We start from the raw sequence: 26,286 nt of genomic DNA on the forward strand, positions 1-26,286 counted from the left end.
TGAAACTGAACAGGAAGCCTCCCTGTGTGCTGAGGGCCAGGCTGTGCTGCCCTTGCAAAAGTCCAGGGATTGGCTAGCAGGTATGACCCAAGATCCATTCCTCAGCTACCTCTTCTTACTCCAAGAACCTCACTCTTGATGAGCCAAATCTAACTTCCCCATTCACAACTGCAAGGAGAAAAATTAATTTGGTAGTACACAGGGGGCCTAATAAGAATCTACCATTAGATTGCAGTCCGAGGAGTATGTTTGCCAGTCATACCACTACTGCAAATGAATCTTGTAGCTCCTCTTTACTACTATTTATTTTCCATGATTCACCAATTCCTACTCCTCCTTTCCTTCCCTGTAGGTTCTCGTGTTAATGATCTAATGGCTAGAGACACTTTACTGAGCCAAACACCCTTGCCCGCAGTGAGCTTATAAACTAGTGAGGAAGACAAATATTATGTAATTATCTTAGAAATAATATAACCAGGGGCTCCTGGGTGGCTCAGTCGTTAAGCATCGGCCTTCAGCCCAAGTCGTAATCCCAGGGTCCTGAAATGGAGCCCCTCATTGGGCTCCCTGCTCAGCAGGAAGACGACTTCTCCCTCTCCCACTCTCCCTGCTTGTATTCCCTCTCTCTGTCTCTGTCTCTGTCAAATAAATAAATAAAATCTTAAAAAAAAAAAAGAAAAGAAATATAACCACTGAAACAAGTACTGTAGCTATAAAGCAACATTTATAAAGTTTTAGAAAAGGAAAAAAAGTTATGAAGGAGAAGGATCGGACAGTATAAGAGAGAGTTAGGGCAGGTGAGGGGCGGATCAAAGCAAGCTTCCCTGTGGTAAGAATGCCAGTTGAGTTCAAGCTTATGAGAGAGATTTATTCAGATAGAGGAGGCCGGGAGGAAATCAGGGAGAGAACAAGAACATTCTGGGCAGACGCCCCAAGGCTGTCAGCCTAAACTCAGGGGAGCCGCAGGGGTGCCTGTGGGAAGCCACACAGCTTCCTCAACCTTCCCTCCCTTCTCACCAATACCACCCTGACATGAGGCAGCTGAGCTCAGAGAGCAAGAAGGAAACATAGAGGTTTATGGTTCAGAATCCAACAGAGGAGAGGAGGAGGTGGAGGCAGACTGTGTCACGAAAAGAACATGGTACTGGTCATCACAATTTACAGGCAGACACTGATAATTATTAGCTTTGTGACCTTGGGAAAGTCACTACCAGCATCTCAGAGTTGTCAGGAGGATTCAGTGAGAAAAGAAACGAGTAGGGCCTTCGACCCAGTGAGTGCTTAATAAGGTTAGCTTTATCTGCTCACTTTCTCCAGGTTTGTTCTGTGTCCCCTCAAAGTTCATAGGTTGAAGCCCTGACTTATAGGACAATGTGACTATATCTGCAGATAGAGTCTTTGGAAGTAACTGAGGTTAAATGAAGTTATAGGGATGCAGCCCTGCTCCAAATGGACTGTGGCCTTATATGAAGAGGGAGAGGGGTGCTTGGATGGCTCTGTTGGTTAAGCAACTGATTCTTGGTTTCAGTTCAAGTCATGATCTCGTGGGTTGTGAGATCAAGCCCCGAACTCCATGCTCAGCAGGGAATATGCTTGAAGATTCTCTCCCTCTGGCCCTCCCCCCTCAAATAAATAAATAAATCTTTTAAAAAAGATTATGTCCTTCTCCCCTTTCTCTCCCTCCATCATGTGGGGACACAGTGAGGGGCAGCCATCCACAAGTCAGGGTAAAGGCTCTCACCAGAACCCAACCACGCTGGCACCCCAATCTCAGAATTTCAACCTCCAGAACTGAGGAAAATAATTTCTCTTGCTTAAACTACCAGTCTATGATAGTTTGTTATGGTGGCCCAAGCCGGCTCCCATAAAGCCCAGTTAGAAAACTGCTCTTAGAGATGATAGAGTGCAAATCTTAACTGCAAGGACATTCAAATAATGAATTTATGAAACGGCAAAGGAAGGGAATAGAATAAATGAATAGGACGGGGGGGGGATAGGCTTGAACATTTTCATAAATGAGCCTGACCTCAATCCAGCTGCTGTTGGCTGTGACTACTTCTGAGATGCACACAGTCTCACATGGGTCAAAACACTATGGTTGAGCAAAACCACTTTCTCCTGGTTTTCATTCTTATTGTTGCATGAGAGATGGGACACTTAAACTCTAAGAAAGAAGACCAGTAGTGGCCAAAAAGTGGATCCAAGCACCAAGAGACAGCATGACAAGGGAAGAAAAGCAAAATATGCTCTTTAAAGGGAGAAGGGGGAAAAAATGCAAGAACCCAGGATCCCTGGCACCCAGAGGTGCAAGCCAATGACAAAAATGGGAAGAGGTGGTGGCACCATACCATCAACAGTGCTCTATGTGTGAAATGCTATGCCGGATGTTGGAAAATAACTACTTCACAATTTCAAAACCTACAAAGGTTGATAAGCACTATCTCCATAAAGACTCCATTTGATCTCATCAGAGCAAAATGAGGCAAGCACAACAGGACAGGGATTATGTCCCCAGGGAGGAAACTGTGGTTTGGAATGCTTCATTGGAGTTCCCTTGGCTGGCAAGCATTAGAGGTGGTAACCATGCCTCTATTTTCTGATTCCAGTCCCAGTGTCTGTTCTGTGACAAATGTCAAGACATGCTCTGTATTTTTGCATCGGATCTTGCCTTGGTTTTCCAAGTCAAAATTTTCTCCATGTCCTATCTCATTCCCTGACCAACATGACCAACTTTTTGGGAGGCCCCCAAAAAGTCACAGGATGGCTTCTTCCAGAACACAAAATAACATTGAATGGATTATGAGAACTGAAGGAAGAAGAGAACCATGTAGATGGGGACCTACTGACAAAAGCCACATGGTATAATGACTTCCTCCTTGGTGAGACTGTCCCATAGCGATCCCGATACTGTGAGGCCACACAAGGATAACTGCTGTTTTGATTCCCACTTTGCACCTATGAGAAACTGAGGCTCAGAAATATGAAGGACCTTGTCCATGATATTCATTCTAAGCATCAAGAGTCAGATGACAAACCCTTGTGTCCACCTCCATCTCCCTATAGGGGAATGAGCCCTGGCATGACAGCCAGGAGGCTCTTGGTTTCCAATCCTTCCACTCACTTCCCATGCCATCCTGGTCAAACCTTGTAAACCCCAGGCTTCCGTTCCTTCCACTCTAAACTGAAGGGATTGGACTGCATGGCCTCTGAGAATGTTCTCTAAGGTGGCTGGTAAAAAAACAATCACAAGTACTGGAACACATTTTGTCCAGACTCTTTGTGCTGTTTCCCAAATATAATTCAGGGAGTCAGCCAACAGATAGAAGAGAATATTTATTGTTGCTGGTGAGGTCGACGGATACTTTTTTGAGCTCGATCACACAGGAGGTCTGCAGGCCACAGCGTCATTGCACGTCATGGGCCCTGTGTGCTGCTCCCTCTCTCCCCGCCACTGCTCGAAGCCTGGGAGAACGCTTTTGAAACCAATCAGGAAATTACTTATCAATCTGAAGCCCCACAGAGTTATGAGTGTTCCTCGCTGCCAAAGGGAAGGGGATTTCGAGTGAAAGCTCCACATCTGTGTGCAGTAGAATTCAAGGACTCCAGCTGTTGGAAGGTCTTGCGAGCAATGTAAGTAAACAGTCCTCTCTCCCGATCGAAGTGAACTTCTTCAGGCTTTTTATTCTCCCACAGATGAGTCTTTTGGCTCACATCCATGTTGAGTTGTTCTCTCTCTGTTCATCTGTGAGGTTTGGGGGTGTTTACTGACTGGGGCTTACTCAATGAACCATCTCCTCTGGGGGATACTTCTGCTGAAAAGAGGAGAGAAAGCGAAAGTCGTCAGAATCGGCTTTGCTTGGGAAGGGTTAGTTTAGAAAAGAGCCCTTGACTTGGCAGCTCTATTCCTTAATGACTATAGATCCATAGTTAAGGGGAGTGTGACACTGACATGGACACTTGTCGGGGCTTCACCCTGAAACACAGAGTGGTCATCGGGTCTGTGCCTACATAATTCAAATTTAAGGTGTTCTCTTCATTTTGATATACCGCAGGGTTTTAATTGAGGAAAAAGGGAAACATTAAAGTTTATACTGTCCGGTGAAGCTTTTCTTGCAGTGGTGTAAATCTTGTGCTCAATTTAGTTTTGGTTGGGGGTGCTGATTAATTTACTGTTCATTTTATTAAACAAATGGGCTCGACATTTTACACTGCTGTGGGGAGGAGAATGCATTCATTGCAATGCATGAGTGTAAACATTTAGGCTGTGTTGATAAAAATGTGGGTTTGTATTAATAGTAATTGTGTGATGGGATTACATAACTTCATGCATAACACATTGTACTGGAGTATATTGCTTTTAAAGATATTTTAAATCAGATTGTGATTTAAGGACTGAAAAAGTAATTGCAGGTATATAGCTAATATAAAAGAAATAGCTCTGTTTTGATCAACCTTTGTTCCCTGAGACCCTACAGCTTCTCCAGGAACTTGAGAGTCCTTTTCCAAGGGTTCCTCATCAAGAACACTAGGGTTGCAGGGAACTGGTGTCCCAAGATCTCAGACTCTGCATCAGACTATGCATCTCGCAATATGTCTTGATTCCGGTTTGAATAATAAAGGCTCACACCCTCATCTTGGTTCTTCTACTCCCTGGAAAGCTCCCCTGAGCATAAAAACAACTGCATTTAACTCCGGTTGATATCTGACTCCCTTTCTTCCCTTTAAACAATTTTGGTTCATGATTTGATGTCCTGTGATAATAAGACTGGCCTTGTTCCCAATATGCTAGGTGCTTACCTCCTCCGTGCGTCAGCGCCAGCACAAGCATTAGGCATGTCACAGGGTCAGTCAGCTCCGCGTGGAAAGATATTTTAGCTACTAGGAATTTATAGCAGCCTATTTCCTATGTTGCTACCCCCTGGCCCCCTGCCTGGAGCCACTTTTAGTCTGAGGAGATCTCTAACCTCTCACCTTTACTTAATACATGTTATATAGCTAATGTGCTGAAAGCCATAAAAACAAGAATTAGCATGTCTACAGTCTGTACAGCCCAAGACGGCTTTTGTTTTCATGGAAATAATTAAATAATTCTGGGCACTGGCTGTTGGACATGTGCGGTGCAGTAGATCATAAAATGGAGGGATACATGCTTGGAATGTGAAAGGAAATTATCTAAACATTGGGAAATATTTACTGAGTATTGACCATGCACTTGGCCCTCTGCTCACCCTGTCTCGTGTGGTCTTGGGAGCAGCACGTGAGGATACATCCCAGAGTGACCCATGTGTTGGTCACTTAATGCCCCGTGCCTTGGTTTCCTTATATGAAATAAAGGTAAAAACCATGGGAATCATGTGAAGGTTCAGAGTTAAGAAAAGCAAAGAATTTTTTTTGTCTCTCTTACAGGAGAAACTGAGGTTGAGTTTAGCTAAGTAACTTGCCTATGGCCACAGGTGATGGCTGTAAGGGCTAGGATTTGGGAGTAAATGATCTGGCTGCATCAGACTGGAGAAAGGGCAGTTTTTACCAGCTTCCCTCATGCTGTTGGGTTCTTTCCTGTACATCTTTATCCAACCCTCATAGTGCCTTCTGGATGAAAGTAACTGACCGTTGCCCATGAAGATTTCAGACAGGGAAACAAGCTCAAGACTTGAACCAATTTGCTCTAGGTCACACACTTAGAAATCAACAGGGCTGGGAGCTAAGTGCAGGCTTTGGAATTCCCAGGCTTGTTGTCTCTTCAAGACCCCATGCTCTTGATGGGGGAGGGGGGGATGGGGTGGGTGAACAACGGTCAGGCCCATATTGCCTCCCTGCAGGGGAGAGTGAGCTAGCAGAGGATGACCATGCCTGGCATCAGTGAGGCCTCAGGTGTGCCTGGCCCGGTGCCTCATTAATTAAAGCAGGTGCCGAAGCCTCTTTATCAGTAATTCTCCAGAGGATAGGATGTGCATCAAACTTTAACAGTCACTTTCCTCAGCCTGTTCTGTAATTTGGGAAAGAATGAAGATTGCTGTATCCACCTGAAGAAGGTGAAAAATTCGGTTAAATAAATGAGATGGGGCATTTTCCTCATTCAAATTTTTGGATTACACTGAGGTCAGAATCAACCTCAGTTCAGAGTTGTTTACTGTCTTATTTATAACCCTGTGCTTTCTTCCTCTTTCCACACATGTCTCCTTCCAAGCGCTGTGACTGTCCGAACTGTGTCATCAGCCTCTTGACTGCACCAGCAGAGGGGTAGATATCCTTCCCTTTGTTGGCTTTTTACTATAAATCAGTAGTGCTCCGTAGAATTCATCACCCTATTAGAATAAAGTGAGCTATATGTGTAATATGAGAAATTTACTAAATAAACTTTACACAGAGAAACTGGCAACTTGGAGCATTTACTGTGCTGAATAAAATATTATGAGATTGCTTTCTCTGCAGACTACTACAGCACAGATAGAGGCAAGCCAAATGTGTCCTCAAAACATGTGCTGGGAACTTCAGCTGCCTCGGAAAGAGGTCATAGAGGGCGTGGTGGAACAGGAACCACTGAATGCTGGAAATAATTTCCAGTGGTGGCAAATGTCAGGAGTTGAAGGGAAATAGCCACAGTTTTGAATTCTGGTTCGATCACTTTCTAACTGCAAGACTCCAAGTACATCACTTACCTCTCAACTGCATGTAACCGACAAACAACCCAACATGGTGCCTAGCACAATGGCTGCCCAATCAATAGGGGTTACTTTTCTCCTTAGCTCTGGTCCATTCAATCCACAAATATTAACTGAGCACCTACTATGTGCCATGCATTATTCTAGATATAGCTATGAACTAGCCCAAGTCTCTTCCTCCATACCTCCAGAGAGGGTGACAGTAGACACATAAATCAGGATGTAACCGCTGAGACTGGGAAGCACTGTAGAGAAAATACAAAATGGTGATGGGGTAGAGTGACCAGCCATAAATCCATGGGGCTTTTTTGAGACCTGAAAGTCTGTTCTGTCATTTTCTTTCCTCACCTCAGCATCAAATGCCAGGAGAAATTTTATGAAAAGAAGGACAGAAAAATTTCTGAACCAAACTACTGCAGTTATTTCTTTCATTGCATCTTCTGGGATTTTTTCAAAATATTCTTCCTCATCAAAGATTAATCAGTAGGTCCTAAGTGCATGAAGATTAATTAATGATTCTTCTTAAAAAGTTCAAATCATCACAATTCCTAGGGATTACATTGTTGGAGAGGAGAAGAACCACCACATGCAGATTTTTAGGGATGAATTGTACAGCTTCACAATGACTTCATGTGTGGCTTGAGTCTGAAATTGTACATATGTTAGTGCAGCCAACATGCGAAGCTGCCAGAATTCAGCCGATCCAACTCTCTATTAGCCAAGAGTCATGTGTACAGCTTTGAAAAACAATCCATGGTCTGTAATGTTTCCTTTCTTAAAATGGTGCAACAAACCTCACTTGGGTCTGAGACAGCATCTCTCCATAGTGAAGTTCACAGTGCAGATAACTTGTACCAGAGGAGCCTTTGTCTTTCAATCAACCCACTATCTGTGGCCAGAATATTCTTGGCTGTAACAATCCAGATGACTGTCTCATTATTCCATTATGCCTTTATCACCATCATGTAAACCCCAATTATGGATCCACAACTTAGAATGAAAATTCTGTGTACACAGCAAGACAAAATGCACATGTCCATGTTTTCTATTTTCCAATAAATTACTGGTATTTTTCTGTTTAATTTATAAAAATGTGGTCTCTCCAAATTGCAGATGTATTTCTAGAAATTACTTTGAAAACAAGGTCCCAAGTTAAAATGCAATGACTGAAAAATAAGAGCAAAGAGGATGAGATTAGGACATTGAAGTTAATTAACCAGTAGTAGAGAGGGTTGTGGGGTAATTCAGTGATGCTCCTTGGGACTCCAAACCAATCTTGCCCAGAGAATGATGGTGAACTGCTGTCCTGAAGGAAGAGAAGGGGAAGGGTACTACTATTTTTCATGCACTTTTATGACAGATACTACTCACGGCATTTTAAGTATATGACGCCCTCATCATGACACTTCTGTGGCTATTATTTGCTTGTTCTACAGATGAGGAGCTGAAGCTTGGTGCAGTTAAGTTACAAGGAAGTTCAGCACCAACTAGGAAGTGGCAGGACAACCTGAATCCAGGACTTCCCTGTTGCGCAACCCACTCTACTACTCTGCTGGAGAAAGATAAAGGGTTTTTTCACCAAGCCTCCTACACACATGCAATACACAGTCTATTTAAGTAAAGAAAGAATGTATTGCAAGTTTTTAAATGTTGAAATGGCCTCCTGAGGGAAGAGGTTGAGGAATTGTCTTCTTTGGAGGTCTATTAAACCCAGATTGGTTATCATACATATCTGGTATGACTACAGTGTGGTTCTTCCACAAGGTGGAAAAATGATTTCTTAAGGCCCTTTCTAATTTTTCCAACCAAAGGCCAAGTCTACATCCATGCAAGACAAAATGGCAGGTCTGGTCATCCTGCTCTCCTTCCCAGACTCCATGCCAAGTTCTTTGGCTAGAGTGATGTCCAGGCTTTCTGGTAATACCACATTCACTTGGATCACAGGCTCTGCTGGCCATTTCCCCACAAACAGGGAGGGGACCCAACTCTGGAGCCCATTTGTGCCCAACCAAAGGAACACAATTTGGGTGAATCTATTATCTAAGTTGATGGCTGTACTTCCAATGTTTCAGAACTACAAATCGGAACCAAACTGGCATGAAAGAATGGAACATAGTTAGAAAATAGTAATGTCTTCCAAAATTCTGCCTACCATGTGTATCATTAACACTTGTGAGCATCAGAAAAATCCAGTTCCTTTCACATGTAAGGGGTTTATTTTTCTCACTCAACAAGAAGCCTAGAGGTAGATGATCTGTAGCTATTTCAAAGATGTCACCAGGAAACCAGGCTCCTACTGTCTTCCTGCTTTGTTCCTGTTGGTTAACACATGGCTTTCGTCCTCATGGTGGCAAGTCAGCTGCTACCCCTCCAGGTTTTGAGTTGATATTCCAGGAAGGAAGGCAAAAACCTTCTTGCCAAACTTTTCCTTTTTATTTGGAAAACAAAGTCCTCTTCCAGGACTTTCCATGTACCTGGGCACCCCTTGCTATAAGGAGATCTGGAAGTTTGTGTATTCTGTCTTTAATATAGAAAAAGACAGAGGGTGGAAGTAGATTGGGGTGGGTTTTGAGAGAGTCAAACCTATAGTACTTGTCAAAATATTCCATAAATTCCCTTTCTGAAAGCAATTAATTTGGAATTTGATACATAATAAATATTATATAAACATTTGATAGATGCATCTATTTTGATACTTTGAGCATGAAAATATTTTTAAAACAACTGGTAAGGGGTAGGGAGGGACAAGATTCTACCCAAAGTACCACAGAGTAGGGAGCAGAAGTGGATCTGGTGTCAGATTAAGGTCTGAATTCCAGTTCATACATAATTAGGTGTGGGATGTCTGTAGGACTTCATTTATTTGTATTGAAAAGAGGAGTAATGAGGTGGGGGATGCCTGGGTGGCTCAGTCTTTAAGCATCTGTCTTCTGCTCAAGTCATGATCCCAGAGTCCCTGGATTGGAGTCCCTGGAGGAAGCCCCAGTCACGCTCCCTATTCAGTGGGGAGTCTGCTGCTCCCTCTATCCCTCCCACTGCTCCTTCATTCTCTCTCTTTCTCTCTTGCTCACTCTCTCTCTCTCTCTCATAAATTAATAAAATCTTTAAAATATAATAAAACAAAATAGGGGTAATTGGGTCTCCTGGATGGCTCAATCTGTTGAGTGTCTAACTCTTGATTTCAGCATAAGTCATGATCTCAGAATTGAGAGGTCAAACACTGCATTGGTCTTCCTGCACAGTACAAAATCTGCTTGAGAGTATTTCCTTCTGCCCCCTCCCTGCTCTCTCTTTCTCTCTCTCTCACTGTCTCTCTCTCTCAAAATAAATAAACAAATCTTTTTTTAAAAAAAAATAGGGGTAATAATAGCCACCCATAAAATTACTTTAGAATTAAGTAAGATATGTAAACTTATAAATAATATACCATATAAAGAGTCTGGCACATAGTAAGCACTCAAGAAATGATAGTTCTCTCTTGCTTTGTACTTTTTATCCAGCAAGTGTGTGAACTTCATGAGCTAAAGTTGAAAAATCAGCTCTTTGATTGCAAGAAATGAGAACAAATCCACTAAACGGTGTGTACCCTTGCTCTATCAGTGCACGCCAAAATTCTTTCATTTGGGGCTTCGTCACATTATCTTAGCAAACCAGACAAAAATGTCCAAGTGATTTTGTTTTCCAAACTGCTTCATACACTTCAAAGTGCCATCTGCTTTTGACTTGTTACAAAACAGTCAACAGAGCCATTTGGTGACATTTTAAAAAGTGACCCATGTTTGTTACCAAGGGACATGATTCCTAGAATTTGTACAATTTGTTCTGTGTTGTTGAGATGTGAAGTAAAGGCTGCACAGAAACTCTCAGCTGTTTCAATACATTATCCTCATCCTAATCCCTAAAGCCAAGGGATTGTGTTTCTTTCCATTTTAATTATCTCCCCATGTCATTCCAACCTTTCCAGTCAAAGGTGTATATTTAGTGCTTATCACCTTATAGTCACCACTGCAAAATTAAGAAGAGGAAATGAAACAAACCGAAAAGAGTTCACAGCTTTGCCAAGTCAAAATCCACCCATCAGCCAAAGTCTCACGTCTGCACTATGGTCAGGTGGATAAAAAAATGATAGAACTTAACTCAAAGTCATTTGCTTTTGTTCACATATGAGTGAACCTCTTAAAGTCATCTTTAGAAAGCCATTTAACTTTATTCCCCCCATCCTTACCTGGAAAAATTAGCAAACATTCCTGCCCCTCCTATCCCACTTGGCTGATATGAAGACCATTGAGATAATGTACTAGATGTGCCATTCAAAATAACACATGATATATTCAAGTGTGTTTCAGCATTTCCTGTCCATTGTAGTACAATTTGTACCATATCATACTGCATAATGAATTGCATAACCTTAACTGGTTTCCCTCTGATTTCTCACCTTATTTTCATCTTTCTTGACAAGAGGCCATTGCTCTTCTGTCACTCTCTCTTCCATGCCTCAGTGTGAATGTAGCCAATTATTCCTGGTTTCTACCTGATTTCTAGCTGTTCTGACTAAATATCCAGTTCTCTGCAGATTGACCACCTCTTTTCCTGACTAGAATGAAGCTAAATTCATTTCACATTCATTGAATACATGCTTACTTATTGGATCAGAAGTGATCCAAACGGACAAAAATCCCTGCTCTCCTTGAGATTACATTTCAGTCCTCTGGCCTCACCAGTGTAGGCACACTGATGAGGACACCTCGAAATCTGATGTCATGTTGTCTCCTCTCACCAAGATCCTTGACCCCCAAGTTTCTATGCTCTGCTAACATGGGCTCATGAATTCCTGCACAACAGTCACCATGTAAATCATGGCCCAAATAATGATAGTCCTCTGTTAAAATCACATATATTAATAGGGTCCAACTTGAGATAACATTCAAATGATGGCTGCAATCTCTTGTTTTCCCAAAGTTGATGATCTTCATGTAGCCAGAGTGTTGCTAAGTTCTGGGCAGAGATGGAGAGAAAGCCACTTTCCCATGGTGAGTCACCTGGCTCTAAAGTAGTTGTGGTTGTACCCAGAGATTGAAATCTTTACTGGAAATATCTTCCTAAAAAAATTCCCTGGAAACATTTCTTTCAACATCTGACATTAAAAACTCTCTCCATAAAGACTTAAAACCAGTCCCTGGGCAGGAGACAGAAATTCTTTATACCATTTACTGTCCATATATATCCCCCTCCCCATTCAGATATCTGTGCACACACATCCCCATACCTCTCCTTAATGGTCAATATCCAACTTATAGTTGGCCTTAGCTAGAACATCTAGAAACCAGTGAAATCTGGACAAGCTATCTAAACTGTTGTTCCTCCAAATTAGTAGAGTTTGGAAATAGTTATTTTCATCTACTCCCAAGGACAGAATGGCCAGGCCCAACTGAATACCTTCAGGTAACATCTTCTAAAGCACCCTTAGAAAAAGTTGATTTGCTTTCTTCACCTTTTCTTGGTCTGCACATTACCTTTAACCCATCCAATCTACTTTCCTTAGAAGAACAGAGAAGTGTGATAGTTAGAGGTAGGTCAAGGGAGCCAAGTCAAGGTTATTTCAGAATGGAAAGACTTCAACACTGATACAGACTGAGAGCAATCAGCCAATGCTATAAGATGAAGCTACTAGAGAATGAGAGAGGGTATCTGAGCCAGATAATCTAAGAGAAGCAAGAGCTACCTCAAAACAACCCCCCAAGGCTGGGCTTGGTTTTGAACGAACATGGTTCCTGCCTCTCACCAGTGTCAATTGAGACTGGCAGGAAGCAAGCAATAGACAGTAATGTGGATAAATTAGGGATGATAGAAAAAATGAGGGTATCCTGATCATGCTCTCTGTTTTTCTCTGGGAGGCTATAAGTGGGGTCATTGCTTAAGATAAGGACATTGAGCTGATTAAATGTGTACTGCAAATACATAGCCCAGTTCTCATCATAGAGAAAGCACTAGAAAAAATATTTACTTCTTTTCCCCTTGATAGCTTGCAAACTATAGCAAATGTTTATCTCCAAAAGACATCATATAAAAATATCCACCATAACACCAGCCATATATTTTGCATTTTAAGTGAAACATGTGAACCTTCCTAAAACTTTTATTTTAAACTCTGAACTATAACGACCTCTCTACACTCATCTCAGTTTTTTAAAATAACTTGGCTCAAGTGCAGACTCTCAGAAAATCCCTCTGACCACACATATTCTCTTCCTGTGACCCACAAGCCTGGAGAATGTTCTGGAACCTTGCCAGCAAAGAGGTGTGTGGAGGAAGAAAACTGAACTCTTGTTGCTTTTGATTTCAGTGCTGTAAAAATGATTCCAGACATGACAAATGAGATGAAGATAATCTAAAACATGGATCTTTTCCATGTTTGCCCTTTGAAGATTTTAATAAGCATCAGCTTTCTTGGGCCAAATCATGTTCTTAGCTTCCAAATGTTTAAGATTTAGCCTGCCTTCTTTTGATTATTTGAAATCATAAGGGTCAGTTTGGGGAAGTTTCATGCTCAAACTCGAGGGCAGCTGGCTGACAGACCACAGCAGGTAATGGCCTCTGAGGAGAGCAGAGGTTCTCCTTCTCCTTGCCTTACCACCCTTCTCCCACAACATGATGGGGAGGAGGATGGATGCGGATGGACCAGATCCAGATTCAGCCAGGTTTGAAGGTTCCCAAGAGGAAACTTCTCTTATATGAATAAGGGTTATGAATTTGAGATTACTTTAACACTGGTTTTCTCAATCTCCCTCTCTCTCTTTCTCTCCTCTCTTGTAAGAAAGAACTAGTCTCTTCCACTTGTTTTTTAGGAATTCTGGTCGCCTGCAAAATCAGTATAGTTAGTCATAAGGAGCCAGGACTCTGTAGTCACAAAGTGCCTGGCACCATTCTAGGCACTCAGGATAGAGATGATATCAAAACAGACAACTTCCTCCTCCACATTGAGAAGTAGACAGGCAAACAAAGACAACAAAAGATGTACCTGTCACGAGGTGATAAGGACAATGATGAGGGAAGTAGGTAAAAGAGATGCAGGTATGATGTTTCAGAAAGGTGAGTCAGGGAAGGCTAGGGTCACGGGAAGTCAACTCCAGCCAGACTGGAAGGTAAAGAGGAATAAGTCATGCCAGCTTCTGGCTGAAGAGCATTCTGGTCTGAGGAGTAACAAGTTGAGGGAAGGCATGATTGATGGCCCTTGGTTCATCCCAGATATAGGAGGATGCCAGGTGTCTGGAATGAAGTGCATAAGGTAGGATGTGAGGTAAGAAGGGAGTGGAAATCAAGCCCATCTAAGGCCTTTCAAGGGCCTTGAGCTTTATCTCAAGGGATGCAGGAAGCTATTGCAGTGTTTTGAGCATGAGAGTGACTGACAGGTTCTGCCTTAAGTTCTAAGACAAGTCTGAGACTGCTGTTTGAGAAATGGACTATTAGGTGAATGACATCATCCCTCCTCCAAGCTCTCAACAGGCTTGCCAAACTTATTATTATTTCAACAACAATAGCACTCTCAGTTGGTAAAGAATTCACAGACCAAAATAAAATGAACATGCATAAAGTGTCTTACATTTCATTGCTCTGCTTGAGGGCAGACTAACCCCATCAGAGCATAGTAATAAAATGTAATTAATTTGATTAAGGACATTTCTATTTGTGGCATTTTATTTCACCAGCCAGAAAGTTCAAATACCAGACTGCTTTGTTCAAAACTAGACCTGAAAGCCAAAGGAAAAATTGTCTGTTGCCTTTGTTTTCCCTGGACCTGCCTTTCCTGGCAGTTAGAGTGATATCCCCCAGAATGTGGGAAGGATGTTTGCATCCCAGCCCAGCTCACCAAGGTTATGGGGTCCTACCTGGCCATTTGTGACCAAAGCTCTTGTTGTAACAAGATGCTCCTTTGCTGGGCTTGTCTCTTGTGCATGGGACTCTTTGGAGTCAGCTTGTTTTTTTTGGTGGGGGGAGCAGACTAATACAGAAACAAGCTAATTGAAGACTTAGATGTGAGAAATCATGGATCCCAATCAAATACTATTTATTATCACTGGTAAATTTTATTCAATTACCTCATCAATAAATACATGTCCCTACTATACACCAGATGCTGTTCTACATCCAAAAGCACAAATAAAAATACCTACCTCCATGGAGCTTCCATTTCATGGAGGAAGATAGACGATACCAAAATAAATTAAAAACATAGTATGTTATATGATAATACATGTAATGAGCAAAAAAAAAAAGACAAAGAAGGAAGTATGGAATGGTTGGATTTATAACTTGGGGAAGAGTGGTCAGAGAGACCTCACAGGGAAAGTGAAATTTGAGTATAAAGATGAAGTGGTGGTACAGCAAGATGAAGACCGATAGAGGTATAGATATACATATAAGTATACATATGCACATGCAAGAACACATGTAGATACACGTTACCTACACATATACATTTACATATAGGTATTGATTACATTGGTATTGATTACATAGGTATTGATTACCTATTGATTATAGGTATAGATATGGACATACATCTGAGGGAAAGTTTTCTGGGCAGGAAGTACTGTGTATCCAAATACCCTGAGGCAGGAACACCCTTAAGGAGTCAGCGTGATATCCCCCAGATATTGAGGAGCAGCACAGAGGCAGTATGACTGGTGCCAAGTGAGCAAAGGAGAGATAGGTAGATTATGAGTTCACATGGTTGGGAGTGGGCATCGAAGGACTGTGGCTTATTCTATGCCTTTACGTTGTAGTCTGAGTAAGAAGGGATCCCATCACAGGTTTGAACACGAGTGCTCTTCTTGCCAAGCGCCTTCTCCAAGGGTAGGAACAAGAAGATCAGGTGGACATAGTTGCAATAACTCAGACAGGAGCTAAAATGAAAAGGAGCAGGGTTAGCAGCAATGGAAATGGTGATGAAGGGTGAGATGCTTGAGACAATGCTTAAGGAGAGCTACAAAGAGTTGTGGCTAAGGTACAGTTTATGGGAATGAAGAGCATCAGGGGCAACTCCAAGGTATTTGATCTAAGCATTAGATAAAACTGTTACCAATTAGATGAGGGAGAACATGGCAGAAAGAAATGACACTTTTTAAAAGAATTTATTTATTTATTTGAAAGAGAGAGTGAGAGAGAGAAAGCAGGAGTGGGAAGAGAAAAGCAGACTCCCCACTGAGCAGGGAAACCAACACAGGACTTGATCCCAGGACACTGAGATCATGACTCGAGCTGATGGCAGACACTTAACCATCTGAGCCACCCAGGTATCCCAAGAGATGACATTTAGAGAGCAGGCTGGGCATGCAGGACTGAGAGGAGGCTTGCTGGAGTGATGTCATTGAGAAGGTGAGAGGGGGAGCAGGAAGAGGGAATGGGATCCAGTGCACATGTGTTAGGTTGGCCTGGGATACAGGCACAAACAGTTCATTCTAACAAGAGAGTAGCAGAGCATACCCACATGATATCACACAAAAGGGAGTTCAATGCAGTGGTGGAAGCTTGTATGTCTTCTAGTTACTTCTATTTTCTGAATAAAATGAGAAATAAGGTCATTCATTGAGCATAACCACAGAAAAAGAGGTATTAGAAATTTTAAAATAGAAGACAGAGTATAAAATGGGCTTTTTTCATTTTATTAAAAGATTTTATTTATTTATTTGACAGACAAAGATAACAAGTAGGCAGAGAGGCAGGCAGAGAAAGAGAGGGATGAGCACACTCCCCTGAGCAGAGAGCCCAATGCGGGGCTTGATCCCAGGACCTTGGGATTATGACCTGAGCTGAAGGTAGAGGCTTTAACCCACTGAGCCACCCAGGTATCCCTAAAATAATTTTAAGACAGATTAAGATGTCTAATGAAATAAGAAAATATAGTATAATTGATAGGCAACATTAATCTAAGACCCTTTTGAGAGAAACAATCACATTTGGAGATGGAGGGCGGTGAACTGGTTGTGTGCTTTCTCTACTGCATCTAGCCAGAGTGGTGGTTCCGTTAAATAAGGTTCAGTAAAGCAAAAGAGAGGCCAAGGAGTCATGAGGTCTTCCAGAGAGTAATTACCATAGAATCTAAACTCGGTAAGGAAGCAGGTGAAGACTTGAATAAAGGATAGAATGAAAATGGTAGTGTCCAAATAAAATCAAATTGTTGTTGGATTTGGGATACTGGATGGAATGCCAGAAAAGAAGCAGGGATAGGACAGCAGGAAACATGAAACTGAGTTTGTGAAGATACTGTACTTATAGGTAATATAGGTATACTCATGTAAGTAAGAGGCGGAGGCTGACTTGGAGACAAGACCATTGAAAGAAAGAAATTTCAAGGGGCTGTGGGACAGGGTATATGACAGATTTTCTGAGGAGATACTGAGTCACCTAGAATTAGGGCAGTGATGTCAGAGAGAGTGACAGACAGAGGTCAGGAGCTGAAATCTTCAAGATATGAGGGGAATGGAATAAATTAGTAGATGATGTCAACCAGGAGGAGCAGTGGGCCAATGGATGGACAGATGACATGAGTGAGACTTAATCCTGAAGGGACTGAAGAAGGCAAGGGAATGAACACTCTGGAAATGACAAGAAGAAGCACCAAATTCCTACTACACATCTGGGCCCAATGGAATGAAGACTGAGGGGTAGAAAACAGCCACCACATGAGTGTGCTACAGGAACAGAGGTGTCCTCAAGGGGACGGCGCCAAGCTGTAGTCAAAATAAGAAGACATGAAGACATTCAGAATGGAAGGTGAAGATACAAGGAAGGAACTTTGCTGATGAGTGACCTTGGATTCTAAGAGGCACTAGGAAAGGAAGGGGGGGGGGGAATGGGTCAGGAAAGGGGTTATAGTGATGAATCCACAAGATGAGCAATGACCTGGAAGTATGGAAGGATATGAACTGGGATAAAGGATTTGATAAGACTCCCCTAATGTCTCAAGGTAGAAAGTAGAGGTGAGCCTGTAAGTGGGAGGGAGGACTGAGTTCGGGTCATTACAAACCATGACAGGTTTATGGATACTTAAAGATGGAGGAGTGAGGAGCCTTATCAGGAGCACCCAGAAAGCTCTAGGATGTTTTCTTTGTTTCCTGTAGAGGTTTTCATGAACTTTCTTGTGGGGCCCAGGTTCATTGCTAATCCTGGAATATAAAAAAGTGAGAAGGTAGGAAGCAAGAAAGGAGGCCAAGGTGGTCAGCAGAGACAGGTTATGGAGAACTGCGCATCATTATGAAGACCTGGGGCTTTACCCAGAAGACCAGGGTTCTTAGTCTTGTAATGTGACAGGACCCCTTTGGAACACTTAAGATTATGGTCTTACCTCTACTCTTACGTAACTCTTACATCCATTTTGCCTACCATGTTAGGGAGAATTTGTCATTTATCTATGTCAGTGTTCAACCAGAGAACGAGAGCCAGTAGAAGATAGTATATATTAATCAACATATGGTAAGCAATCGGATTCTGCAGTTGTGAAGATTGTCTGGAGATTCCAAAATCTGTAGGGAGACCTCCAGGAAGGACACTAGGACTTCCAGGCATGAGGAGATGCTGCAGAACTTAAGTGGGATTTCTTCTTTGTTCGGGAAGCCTCAGCTCTTAAGACATTTTAACTGACTAAATCATGCCCACCAGATTACCTAGAAAAGCCTCCCTTACTTAAAGTCAACTGGTTATAGATTTTAATTATCTCTGCAAAATTTCTTCATGCCAAAACCCAGATGAATGTTTGATGAAAATCTGGGTACTGAAGCCTAGCCAATAATACTGACCATGACATCAGTATATTCCCTAAAATCTAGAAATCCATGGCTGGGGCTCCTTTTGTGAGTGAGCAGGAGTCCATGAAGGGAGAGGGATAAAATGGTCCACCTTGCAGCTCAGAAAGATCAGATCTTCATGCTTAAGTGGTAAAAATTCTTAGTAAAGAATTTGAGTAAACAGTACTAAAAATAAAATATGACTTTCTCCACTGCAAATCCATGTGAACTAGAGTTGGTCTCAGTGGGAAATCAAGCAAGTTGGAAAGAACCCCAAAGAAAAGTTATTCCAAATTTCCCTGGATATCTCAAGAAAGGGAGTATCTGTCCAGTATGCAAGGATTTTTAAGTAATAGTTTAAAATTCTTAATAACTATCTCATCTTCCACTGAATTCACAATTAATGAGTTGACAAATCTTTATAGGCACCTAATCAGTGCCCAGAATTCCAGTGAAAAAGGAAAAAAAATAATTAGACACAGTCTCCCTCACCCCTTGTCAAGAACAGTCTCTTTGGGGGGGGAGGGGGTCCATCAGTTAGCATTCTTTCAACCAAAAGTTATAAAACACCCAACTCAAGATGCTTCAAAGTAAGAAATGAGGAGGGGATTTCTTAATACAGAGAACTAAAATCTCAGATAGATCTTCTGGCTTCAAGTTCTATTGAATCCAGTACTCTAAGGATATGGCCTGAACTCTGTCTTTCCACATCTCTTGGTTCTGCTTTTCTTTGAGTTGACTTCACTGCTGGTCAGGTCTCTCTTTATGATGACAGGTAGGGTCACCAACAGCTACAGGACTACATCTTTGTAGCTCAGCAATCCCAGCAGAAAAGTCCCACCACTGAGTTTCTCTGAACTCATTTCAGTCACTATCTCTCCCTTGAATGAATAATTGTGACCAGAGTAATATAAAACTCTGGAGAGGCTGGAGCATGGGCAGACCTCACCGGAACCGCAATTTCTGAGGAGAGGAGAGAAGAAAAGGTTTCCAAGGGAAAATCAAGGGGCTATTCCAGCAGAGGGAATGGATGTTTGTTAAACAACAAGAGTCAAGGCCTTCTACGGGAACATCGCAACTCAAGATCCAGAAACCTGTGCAAACCAGAAGAAAACTGAGAATTCCATCAGGCTCCCTGCCCTAAACCACAAGGCTGTTTCCTCCTCTCTAAGGGCAGCTAGTAAAAACACTTACTCTGTCTCACAACTGCAACCATTCTTAAAAGTCAAATGAGATATATACTAATATATCTCATAAATAATAAACATTATATATTTTAAAAGATAAGATGATAGCTTAACCAACAAGGTTAGGCTGGGTTTGTGCTGGAAAGGAGAAGCAGGAAGACAGAGAACAAGGAGGAAGAAGTACCACTATTTGGGTAAAGTTACTCACAGGTAAGAGATTTGTTCTGGTTTGTTAGCATAGTTAGTCAACATAGGTAACATAGTTAGTCTTAATAAGTTTGTGTTCAGAATTACATGTACAAGGATGAATTAAAATAATGTAGTCAGGGGCTCCTGGTTGGTTTAGTCGGTTGAACATCAGACCCTTGGTTTTGGCTCAGGTCATGATCTCAGCATCCTGGGATCAAGCCCCACTGCAGTCTCCAGGCTCAGTGTAGAGTCTGCTTCTCCCTTTTGCTCTCTCCCCCCATCCTCCCTCATATAAAAAAAATCTTTTAAAATAAAAATAATAGTAGTGAGAGTTATGGATTTGTTCCCTACTAATTGCGTGACTTTGGGAAAGTTATTTTAACTTCTCACCATGTGCTTTGTCATTTGTAAAACAACATAATACGAGTACCAGCTTCATAGGATAATTGCAAGGATTAAATGTGCTAATATAGGTAAAGTGCTGGGCATATAGTTCTACGAATATTAACTATTATTATTGGTCCTCAAAACCCATTGATAGGTATTCTTAACCTCATTCCTCTACATTAAAACACTAACACATGAAAGAATTAAGTAGATAAGATGTTAAGCCAGGTCTGATTGACTGAATGTCACGCTCTTTCTGTTGCAGCAAGTACTTTGTAAATACAAGCAGGCAGGGAGGGAAGGAAGGAGAGGGGAGGAAGGAGGGACAGCAAAGCATTCATGAGTATCTAGACGCTGAACCTAGACTTACATTAACAACAGTTAACCAGAGATTCTAGAATATTCCTTTAACCTTGGATTGAGTGATACTAATTTAAATAGTTTTGTAGAGAAATTTTTGGCTAGTGCAAAAGGAAGTGAAAATTTGAAGAATATGCCAGAGACACCAAGCTAAATTTAATGGTTCTTCTCTGGAAATTCCCAAACCCTCTGTTCCTCCAGACATCAAGAAATTCAACTCCATCTTCCTCCCAGGAAGCCCAGATGGCACAGCCATCCACCTTGTGGTGCTCACAGGTTTCTATGTAGAAGCACTCACCTGACATCCCTCATTCACTTTTCATCACCGTCCCAAAGTGGATACAGCCACTGTCAAAGCCCCCAAGGACATGTAGAAGCGAGTGGCAAAGCCATTTGTGAACTGGGCCTCACCCCAAGCCCTCTGCTCCTTCAGCACCACGCTGGCATCTGTCCGGGAAAGCAGCCCCAGCCTTGGGGCCTTGGCCCTCCCTGGTACCCTGCATAGCCCTGCGGGACATCCACATCCTTCCATCCCTTCATAGTCTCTCCAAGAACGCCCCCTTGCAGCCCTCCTTCTCCGGAGTGCAGTGTGGAGCACCGCGAGAAGTCTCCCAGGCACCAGCAGGCAGAGGGTATAAGGAAGGAGGATTTAGAGGCAGGAAATCCTGGGAGTCCTGCTTGGCTCTCCCGGAAACTATTTCCTTACTCCAGCATCAAATAGTAAACAGCAGTAATTACCATAGAAAAAGAGCACCAACAGGTTTTTCTAGAAGGATTCAAATAAAATGAAAAGGTAGGAGTGAGAATAACCAGGAAAGTAGGTGCATGCCAAAACCTGGGAGGTGCCCCCTCCCACCCCAACCCCACCTGCCCCAACAAGGAAGTAATCATAACAATTGCAATAAAAGCCCAGAAACAGACAGTGAGCTTGTCTGGAAGCCTCAGTTCCCTAACTGAAGGCCAGGAGTCTCCAACACTCATCCCTCACACACACATTCTGCGACCCTTCCCTGGGATCAGAACCCATGGTCCCTGGGCTGCTAGAGCTGTGAAAGAGGTCAGGACTGGACCTTCCAGGCAAGCTAAAACACACAGGATTCCCAGCCCTGGTCTTTCTCAGAATCCCCTGGGAGCGAAGAGGCAAACTCCCAGTCCTGACACCTAAAGATCCTGATCCTGGACACGTAGCATGGTGCCTGGGATTCCAGGTCTGAAAACCACCACTCCACGTAACTTTCTTGCTATGTGACCTGGGACACAAGAGGCCACCTTTCCGAACCCATTTCCTCAACATTTAAAATGAGGCAAACCTACCTATTCCATAGGGTGTTTGTGACAACTAGATGATGTGAGAGCACCAGCAGCAAGCAGGGCTGTTCTCAGTGAACAACGCACTTGCTGAAGGCCATGTGCCAGGGTCTGTCCTAAATAAGGGGGACAGAGTGAACAAGACAGAAACATGGCACACACCTGGACCTTCCAAACAATAAAATAGTAACCCCTCCTTACCTCAGAGGATGGCACAGCACTCAGGGAAAAAATAGAGCAGGGATGGAGGCACAGGACCAAAACAGAGGGAGTTCTCTTTCATACTGGGGGCAGGAGGGGCTCAGATATGTGATGTTTGAGCAGAGCCCTGAAGCAGGTAAGAGCATGAGCCTCTGAGAGCCTAAAATATAAGCATTCCAGGCAGAGAGAAAGTCCCCTGCAAAAGCCCTGGCATCGGAATATGTTTGGAATATTTGAGGAAGAGTGTGATAAGACAGTGTGGCTGAGGCAGAGGAAGACAAGAGTAATGACAGGAGCTGAAGTCAGAGGGAAACCCAAGGACAGATGTGGAGGGCCTCGCCAGACACTGTAGCTGAACAGGGAGCTCTCCAGAAATGGCAGATGACACCACATGAAAGACAGCCCAAATGTACATCAAGAGAAGGAGGCCTACATAAGTCAGTCTGCTCATACCACAGAACCCTGGGCGGAGACGGACCTTCACCAGAGATCATTGAGTGAAGAAGCATGTTGTGGAAAAGAGATCTATTTGGATCTCATTTTTTAAAGAAACGTGTCTCGATATGTGTACATGTCTGTGCAGAGTAAAAAAGGTGTGGAAGGATGTGCATACAACATGGTTAGTAGGAGACTTTGAGGGTCAGGATTCAAAGGAGATTTATGGAGAGAAACCCTCGCATTTAACTCTATATCCTTCCATATTATGTTCATTTTTTTGTTTGCAAGAAATATATGTGTTTTATAATTTTCAAAAACTACAAAATATGTGTGAATCCAAATAGAATTAGCATTTCAGGTTTCACAGATGAGATCATGAGGAATCTTACAGGTCATGAGCCATAAGATGTGGTTCTGGCACTTTCTTACCCAAGGAACTGGAAGTGTCTTAGGAAGAAATCTGTACCGAAGGGAATTCGAATCACTGATAAGAATTTGAGCAATTCATTTTTTCCCAAAAGGATTTGAGCAGAATGATCTCAAGAGGTACCTGTGGGATTTTAACTTAGGGAAGTGACTGGCTGATAACACAGAGAGGCTGAGCCCTGAAAGATCTTTATGACTTACATTTCCTGAGAGGAGGGGCATATCGTGACACTCAGGGCCACGTGGGGAAGCTCCTGCTTTGGTTATAAGACAAAGGGAAAGGGAGAAAACTCGAAGGTACAGAATTGTTGTGTTTTACAAGAAAGGTGAGGCAGGTCAGGGTTCACAAGGTTGTCTTGTTTGAATAATTCCAGCAGTCTTTGGGACATAGTGACTATTCCCAACTGTCAGGTAGCTGGCCCTGACGTGATTTAGGGCAGGAGGAATACAGATTTGAAGAGTTTGATAAAGGATTTGTTGGGGGGTAGGGGTCTCTGGGCTCCGGACTAGACTTTACATATAAAAATCATGTTTCCTGGGGTGCCTGTGTGGCTCAGTGAGTTAGGTTTATGGTTAAGTGTCTGCCTTCAGCTCAGTTCATGATCCCAGGGTCCTGGGATCCAGCCCTGCTCAGAGTGAAACCTGTTTCTCCCTCTCCCTTTGCCCCTCCCTGCAGCTCATGCTCTTTCTCACTATCTCTATCCCTTTCTCGAATAAATAAACAAAATCTTCAAAAAAAAAAAAAAGTTATACTCCCAGGTGAGCCTTTGCCATCCCCCAAAATTTTTTAGCCCTAGGAAGAGCAGTTTCTCCCCGACAGTGAGGTCATAACTGCCAGAGCATCAGGAATACAAAATATAAGATAACTGGTGAATTTAATTGGCTCTGTTATGAATTAATGTCAAAAAATTCAGAATCTAAGAAAACACGGTTACAGCAATGACCCACTTAAAAGAGGCCAGTGTCCTGGGTCATAAATCATACATTCTCTGTTGCCAGGAGGCATAACCAGCTGTGAGCTGAGGGGGAATATGAACAGGGAGGCAGGGCCAAGACCCAGGAATCCAGAGCAGGGTGAATAATTAATTACATGATATTGAAAAAACAGCAGAAATTCATAGAACCTCCTATGTGCTAAGCAAATACAGAGCACTCTCAGTATATTACCTCTAACAACCCTTTGAAACAGGTATTAATATCACCTTTATACAGATGAGAAAACCAAGGCTCAGAAAGGCTAAGTGTCTTGTCCAAAGTCATCTAACCAGTAAATGGCAGAAGTGGGGTTTAATCCTCAGTTCATATGATTCCAGATTCAAAGCGCCATTCCTCATAAATTCAGGTTTAAACCAGGGTAGATGTTGATCTTTAAAGAGATTGATTCAGGTGAGTTGGGGGAGGAAGAAGCAATGGCAGCTATCAGCAAGTGTCCCCTGGTCAGGGTGTGACTTCCAATCAGAGCTGCCAAACAAGAAATTTAGCATCACTGAGACTCTCACGAGGATCCGAGGGCAGATGTCATTCCAAGCCTGGCTAGAACTACAGCTGGAGGGTGCCCAGATGTGAAGACTCAGCCACTTGTCCTGCATCCTGGACCTCATGGTCCAGATCCCCACCAAGGTAGCCTGAGCCAGCCTCAGTGGGGTTTGACTAGAGACCAGAGACCAGAGATGGACTGGCTGTGGATGGGAGGGGAGAAGCACCTCCAAATGGGAGGGCCAGGGAGCAGACAGGGACTGGTCCAGAAGACCATAAATAGCATGTCACAGAGCAGGAGAGGTCCCATCAGGAGGTCAAGTGAATCAGCACTGGTGCCCATTAACGTTTCTACAAGCTTCTGGTGTTCATCTATGTGTATGATACAGACGATCATACTTTGGTTTCCCCAAAAGTTGACCATAAGACAAAGACTTGGGAGTAGGCTGGTTTTGTGCACAAAGCAGAAAGTATGCATAAAGCAAAGAGATAGTAAAGCAAAAAAGGAGGAGTGTTATCGAATCGATAACACTATGGGCAGCCAAGGCTCTATCCCTCTGGGGACCCTGGGGAGCCATGTAAAATACACTTCAGGGTGGTCTCATCAAAGATAGGGAGGCAGAGGTATTTGTCCACCAACCCATGTCTCTCACAGGTTAAGGATCACCCCTGGGTCTCCCCATCTCCTGCAATTCCTGGCAACCCACAGACTCCTGTAGCTCCAGAGAAATCCCCCAGGCAGGGAGGCGCAGGGCCACAGGCAACTCAGGAGACAGCTGTCATTGTGAATGGGAACTTTCTCCTGCAGATACAGGTGGGCTCTTGGGTGAGCCGAAAGCCACAGGACAGGAAAACATCCGTTTCTGATCCACGGAGAGCCCTCACAGACCCTATGCTTCCATACTGAACTCTTTGTAGTTACCAGGACCCCAGCTCTGCAACAATCTGTGCCCTGGCTCAGGATGCCTCCAACTGATTGGGAACCCCCTAACCAAAGTCCTGGGCTGAACTCAGACATCCCTTTCTCCAAAAGTCCCTTTGTGACCATCCATCCTTAGACAACAGTCTGCTTCTGGCCGCTGAGTATAATGAAAGACACTAGTTAAGCTCACTCTCTGAATCACACTGGGCTTAAAGTCAGTAGTTATTCCTGGCTCTTATCTTCAAGGGGCTCACAGTCTGTAGCTCAAGATCCCAACACCTTCTAGGCTGTGAATGCTTCCAAGAGCCTTTAAGGCTTCTCTTAGAAACATGCTTTCTGAGAAATGAAAACAACATTCTTCGGAATCAGCTGCACTCTAGATGCTAAATTAGTCATAGGACACCTAATAGCTCAACAAGGCAGCCCCACCCACAGCCAGGGAAATCCTCTACTTGATGCTGGTAACTCCCAAGTTCTATATCCAAGAATCCCCAAATCATCCAAACCACTTTGGAAGGTGCCACTATGTGGGGTAGCCCTCCCCCAACCTCCCACTCCCAAGCACAGTGCAACCTCAACCAACACATGAGCTCTTCAACAAATTTGGTCTTGATTGCCCTTTTCTCCACTTTGACTACTGTCATCAATATAGTTATTCATTCATTGATTCACTTACTCAGCCAACAATTTCCTGAGGGCTAGTCATGGGTTAAATACTATATTTGGTTGCAGTAATGTAAATGGGAATGAGGTATGACCCCATGTAAAAAAGAGCTTATAGACCCTAGAGAGGATAGCTATTTAATTCTTCCAGACCCAGCTGAAGATTTTAAAAGTACTTGGGCTTACCCAGAGTTCTAATGAATCCCAGCTGAATCTGTCTCCCAAAATCTAACAGCAAAGCCAGTCATATTGGATCTGTGCTTACCATCCAGTACTGGTCTCTC

At 43.0% G+C, this 26,286-nt stretch overlaps 1 protein-coding gene across 1 annotated transcript in view; it reads left to right on the forward strand.

Annotated features, from left to right (window-relative positions):
• The first annotated feature begins 1,632 nt into the window (after positions 1-1,632).
• Positions 1,633-26,286, forward strand: part of C1QTNF7 (C1q and TNF related 7) — an 80,658-nt gene continuing 56,004 nt past the window's right edge. Inside the window, exon 1 of the mRNA XM_004773380.3 lies at positions 1,633-3,630. The gene's annotated coding sequence lies outside the window, so the exon portion shown is untranslated. The remainder of the gene's footprint in view (positions 3,631-26,286) is intronic.

This window comes from Mustela putorius, unplaced genomic scaffold (assembly GCF_011764305.1).
Source record: "Mustela putorius furo isolate JIRA1106 unplaced genomic scaffold, ASM1176430v1.1 tig00000083_pilon_pilon_pilon, whole genome shotgun sequence".
NCBI lineage: Eukaryota > Metazoa > Chordata > Mammalia > Carnivora > Mustelidae > Mustela > Mustela putorius.